The 6,365-nt window shown below is 36.5% G+C and overlaps 1 non-coding gene across 1 annotated transcript; it reads right to left on the bottom strand.

Moving 5' to 3' along the window:
• Positions 1-5,778: 5,778 nt before the first annotated feature.
• Positions 5,779-5,885, bottom strand: LOC141669228 (small nucleolar RNA R71). Its single transcript, XR_012553518.1, has one exon. It is a non-coding gene; the product is annotated as a small nucleolar RNA R71 (small nucleolar RNA).
• Between the last annotated feature and the right edge of the window lie 480 nt (positions 5,886-6,365).

Raw genomic sequence — 6,365 nt, 5'->3', positions numbered from 1 at the left:
TCAAACTTCAGTTTCTCAGAAGGATCTTCAGTTTGGATACTAGGGAGTTTAGTGTCATCAAATGTAACATTGACACTTTCAGTTACTTTGTATTGATCAATGATATACACCCTGTATGATCTTCTTCCATAACCAACAAAAATACCCTCATATGCCTTTGCCTCGAATTTACCACGACGATCATCTTCATCCTTGAGCACGAAGCATCTGGCACCAAATACATGAAAGTATTTGATAGAAGGTCTCTATTCATTCATAATCTCATAAGGAGTCTTCATGACGTCCTTGTTGATTAGAGTTCAATTCTGAGTATAACATACAGTATTGACAGCTTCAGCCCAAAAGTACATTGGAAGACCTGATTCACTTAATATATTTCTTCCAGCTTTAATCAATGTACAATTCTTCCTTTCTACCACTCCATTCTGCTGAGGGGTTCTAGGAGCTGAATATTGTCTGGTAATCCCTTTGTCTGTACAAAATCCATTGAGAAGTGAATTCTTGAATTCTGTTCCATTATCTGACCTTATTGCTTTAACAGGGACATTAGAATCTAACTCGATCAACTTGATATGATCAATCACAACTTGTGGTGTTTCATTCTTAGAGTGAAGGAATAAAACCCACGTATACTTGGAATATTCATCAACTATCAGAATACAGTAACACTTCTTTGACATCGAAAGAACATTAACCGGTCCAAACAAATCCATGTGCAATAATTAAAGAATACCAGTTATGGAGGATGTGTCAGTGCCTTTGTGACTTGCTTTCTTTGACTTTCCTTTCTGGCATGCCTCACACAGTCCTTCTGGGGAGAATTCCAGTTGAGGCAGACCTCTGACCAATTCTTTCTTAATAAGAGAATTCATTGCTTTGAAATTGAGATGGGAAAGTCTCTTGTGCCATAGCCAGCTCTCATTTGACAATGCCTTTGCATAGAAACAATTGACTTCAGGACTGCTTCTAGAGTTCATGTCAGCTACGAACAGATTTCCTTTTCGTATTCCCATCAGGGTTTTTCACTTTTTTTGTGCAGGATCTGACACTTTATCTTGTCGAATAAAACATAGTAGCCCTTATCACAGAACTGACTGATACTAAGCAGATTGTGTTCAAGTCCTTGCACAATATACACATTTTTAATGATAATATTTCCAGCTTGCAAACAGCCATATCCCTCAGTTAAACCTTTGATGTTATCTCCAAAGGTAACCACTGGGCCAGCTTTCTCAACCACATTTGATAGTAGGGCTCTATCTCCGGTCATATGTCTTGACGATCCGCTGTCAAGAATCCACACTACCGGTTCCACCTGTTTAATGCCCTGCAATACAAATGGATTTGACCTTCTTAGGAACCCAAGCTTGGTTAGGTCCGGCATACTTGTAGAATTGGCCTTTATCAGGAAAAACAACATTCTTAACTTTTATGTTCTCAACTTTCTCAACGACTGGACATTTGATCTTGTAAACAGCCTTGACAAATTTCTATTTAGGCTTAGGCAGCCTTGACAAATTTCTGTTTAGGCTTAGGCACAAATGTCTCCTTTCTAGCTTTAGGAGGACTAGCAGTCTTAGATCTATTATGCTTCCTATTATTCACATGCTGACGAGGAGTAGTCTTATCACTAGAAACATGCTTACCATTAAAATAAGCATACATCAAATTAAAAGCACAAGACATGCAATTAGGAACACCACATACTTTATGAGAGGAATTAGCAACAGGCACATTATGCATGGTAGGCATGGCATTTTTGTTATTCAACTCAGGTGTGTCTGAGTTAGTCTTAGTTGCTTTCACAACTTTGACTGAAACTTTCAACACACTTGACTTGGAAACGACCTTCTCATTAGCAAGATCTTCAGCACATATTTCTTCTTGAATAATAAAGGAGGTCTCATCAAATGGTTCAGCAATTGATTCTTTATAGAGGGGTTTATCAACACCCTTAAGCACATGTGGTACTTCCCTACCTTTAGCACAAACATGAGGAGGGGAGTTTATGCATAATTCTCCAATAACAACATTATAATCATAACCTACTCCAGATGTTTGATTAATAGCTTGCTTATTGTAAAACTCTTTAGCCTTAGAGCAAGAATTAAAGTAAGCTTTAACCTTAGTCTCAAGACCGGTGATCTTGTCTTTGAGAATAGTTTCGAGTTGTCTATAACAGTCAACTCTATTCTCTAGAAAAGATACTTGTTCTTTTAATTTGTCTTGATTAATGTGCACAAGTCTTAATTCATTGACCTCTTTCTCAAGGTCTTTGATTTGTTGAGTTAACATTTTATTATCACGACGAGCACAATCTAAGGAGCCTCCTAGATGATAAACTAATCCAACATCAGTAAATTTTACCTCTTTTCTTGACGATGAAGTTTTTCCATCAATAGCCATAAGAGCAAGATTCCTAACTTCCTCATCTTCACTGTTAGTATCATCCCAACTTCTTCCCTTTTCCAGGTAAGCCCTTTCAGATTAATTCTTCTGATTAGAATCATAAGAGTTCTTCCTTACTTGCTTTGGCTTCCTGCATTCTGTGGCAAAGTATCCCAATTCATTGCAGTTAAAGCATCGAATGGTGCTCCGATCAACCATCCCTATTTTGTATCCACCACTGCTGGTGTTAGAGGATGAAGATCCACCATTCTGGAATCTGTTGTAGTTGGACTTGTACTTGAACTTGGGATTCCTCTTGAATCTGACATTGGAGAATCTCTTGACAATCAGTGCCATTGACTCATCTTCCAATTGCTCCAGTTCTTCCAAGGAGTAAAACTCATCTCCTGATTGATTTGTAGTAGGAGGATCAAATTCTGCTACTATCATATTTTCCTCAGCCTTGGAAGACTGTACCATTCTCTCTGACTGTTGAGATTGTTGTTGTTGTGGTTGTTGTTCTTCAGCTACTAGAGCAGTAGATGTGCTGACCACTCTACCTTTCCCGTAGACTCCCTTCTACTGAATCTGCTCCAACTCATAGGTTTTTAACACACCATAGAGCCTTTCCAAAGAAATCTCATTCAGATCTCTCGCTTCTCTTATGGTAGTGATTCTATGTTCAAGATGAGTTGGCAGTGTTAAAAGGAACTTTTTGTTGACCTCCCTGACTGAATAATATTTTCCATTTATGTTCAGGTTGTTGATCAATGCATTATACCTCTCAAACACTTCAGTAATTCCTTCTCCTGGATTGGATTTAAAATGTTCATACTCAGAGGTTAGGATCTCTAACTTGTTCTCCCGAACTTCCTATGTGCCTTCATTAATCACCTCAATAGTTTCCCAGATGTGTTTGGAATTTTTACAGTTCATCACATGTCTGTTCATCAAGGGATCAAGGGAATCAACTAAAATTAATTGAAGGCTGGCATCCAAGGAGGCTTCTTCTTTTTCAGCAGGAGAAAAATCTTCAGGATCTTTTACATAGGTTCTAGCTTTGGTAATTACAACATCATCTTCTATAACCTCTGGTTCAATAACCATCGGAATTTTGGACCCTTCTTTAACACGTCCATATATTTGGGATTTTCAACTTATAAAAACAGGAGCATCTTCTTCTTCCACATAATATAATTTTCTTTATCGAACAGTGGAATTTTAACGGTTCCAACTTTTTGTGTAGTCATTATGAATTTTTGAGTAAATAAAAATTCAAGGAGTGGAAGAATCACAACAGTCTAGGATCTTGATTTGTTCGTTAATCAGAAGGCTCTGATACCAATTGTTAGGTCTCAATATATTTGTAGAAGGGGGGTTGAATACAAAGTATACCGTTTAATCGAATATAATACAGAATAAAAAAAGTGAAACAAAATTCAATTTAAATAAAACTACTATAATGCGGAATCAAACTATACCGTTTAATCGAAAGGTGTTACAACAACGGTATCGTTTACAAGGGATTAATCTCAATAAATTATTCCAAATCTAGAATAAATTCGACATGAACTTTTTCTATTTTTGAAATAAAAAGATCAAATGCTAAAGGCAATTTGAGATTAAGTTCTAGGGATTTTGATCCGCTATATAGTTACAGAAGAATAAGAGAAGGATTTCTAGTGGTTTAGATTTGACAATAAATACTAGAAATTAATGTCCTGTAATATTGCAGTTGAAGATAATAAGTTCTCTGTTTTTTTTTATTTCTGTGTTCTTGAGTTGTTGAATATTCAATATTGTTGTCTTGAATGGTCTGCTTCTGGTTTCTTTAGTAATCAGTCAATAGAATTGAGTTGTACTGGCAAGACAATCCGTTGATCTAGCAAGACAATCAGTGAGACTATTGAATGAACTGGCAAGACTATCGGCAAGACAATCCTTTGAGATGGAATGACTTGCGGCAAGACAATCTAAAAGAACTGGAAAGACTTTCGGTATGATAATTGAATTGTCATACCAGTTCAAATGTTTGTCTTGCTGAATTAATATTGAATATTAATTCAAAATCAATTCTGAAAATACATAATATTAATTCAGAATTAATTAACAAATTAATTCAATTAATCAATAAATTAATCATTGCAGATATAATTTATTTTCTTAATTAAATTATATGACTTAATTAATTAATAGAGAATTAATACTATTCTTGAACAACAACCACTCTTCTGACAGTCTTCTGAAAATCACTGAAAATTATGAATCAATTCCACCACTTCAATGTTGACACTCGATGTACTGTCTGGTTCATGAATGACTAACTTTTGTGACGTTTCTTCATGTCTTGAATTTAATAACTTGATTTTCTTCAGATTAAATCCCTGTAATTATTTGATACCCTGACAAGATCTCTGTCACTTGATTAAATCCACAATCTTGATTTATATCACTGAGGCTTGATCAATATCTTGAACTTCTTCCAGTGAAGTAATTCCTCAAGTCTGTAGATGAACAATGTTTCTTAATCCTTTGACATATGTTACTTTGAGAGATCTCTTTGACGATAGAATCACTATTTACTTGTTACATTCTTATTTGAGTTGAGTTAAATCCTCGATTAAACAAATAGGCTATGTCATATGCCTTTCACATGTTTATTCGCATATAAGTAATTCAATCTTAATTCTCTTAGTTATTGTTAATTAGTATAATCTCTTAGTTAAATAAAAAACTCAATTTGTTACTTGTCTTAGCATTGAACGATAACCATACATTGTTGCATAAGTGCATAATTTGAACTTAACCAAATCCGAGTCTCTGTGGGAACGAACTCGACTTAAATCTTATACTACTTGTGATCACGCGCTCTTGCGTGTATTTTTGCGTGTGTTTTAGTACGAACAAGTTTTTGGCGCCGCTGCCGGGGAAGCCAGTGTTAAATTTAGTTTATGTGCTTGACATCAGTGGTCGTTAAAGTTTACTGATTCAGATATTGCAATGGGAGAACAAGTAGCAAATATGAAGGCTTTGATGGATTATTCTCAATCAAAGATCAGTGACATTCAGTCTAGCATTGTTAGACCAGACATCGCGGCTAATACCTTTGAAATCAAGTCTAGCACGATTCAGATGGTGCAAAATTCAGTCCAGTTTGGGGGTTCTCCAACGGAAGATCCCAACATGCACATTAGAAATTTCATCGAGATATGCGACACTTTCAAGTTCAACAATGTTTCTGAAGATGCTGTAAAGATGATGCTTTTTCCATTCTCTCTGAGGGATAAAGCTAAGTGTTGGTTACATTTTCTACCACCAGGTTCTATCACCACTTGGGAGGAACTTGCTCAGAAGTTTCTTACTAAATTTTTTCCTATGGCGAAGGCAGCTACAATCAGGACTACTCTTACTCAATTTGCGCAACAATTGGGAGAATCCTTATATGAAGCTTGGAAGCTGTACAAGGAGATGCTTAGGAAGTGTCCTCATCATGGAATGCCTGATTGGAAGATTATCAATTGCTTTTATAATGGGTTGGGAGCACCGTCGAGACATATGCTCGATGCAACATCAGGTGGAACCTTATGGGCTAAGAGCTATGATGAAGCTTATGAGCTAATTGAATTGATGGCTGCTAATGAATATCAGAATCCAACTCAGAGACTACCTCAAGGCAAGGTAGCAGGAATTCTGGAGGTGGATACAGCTACGGCTATAGCTGCTCAGCTAAAGGCGTTAACGATGAAAGTGGATTCTTTGGCTAATTACGGAGTTAATCAGATCATTAGTATCTGTGAGCTTTGTGTTGGTGCGCATGAGATAGAGCAGTGTGCTATATCTAGTGAGTCAGCTCAGTATGTGAGCAACTTTCAGAGGTTGCAACAACCAGTTCCTGCCACTTACCATCCTAATAACCGTAATCATCCTAACTTCAGCTGGAGCAACAATGCCTTATCAACAGTTTGGAGCAAAGCAAT

The sequence above is a fragment of the Apium graveolens genome, chromosome 6 (assembly GCF_009905375.1).
Source record: "Apium graveolens cultivar Ventura chromosome 6, ASM990537v1, whole genome shotgun sequence".
Taxonomy (NCBI): Eukaryota; Viridiplantae; Streptophyta; class Magnoliopsida; order Apiales; family Apiaceae; genus Apium; species Apium graveolens.
This window is presented reverse-complemented; position numbering and strand designations above follow the sequence as displayed.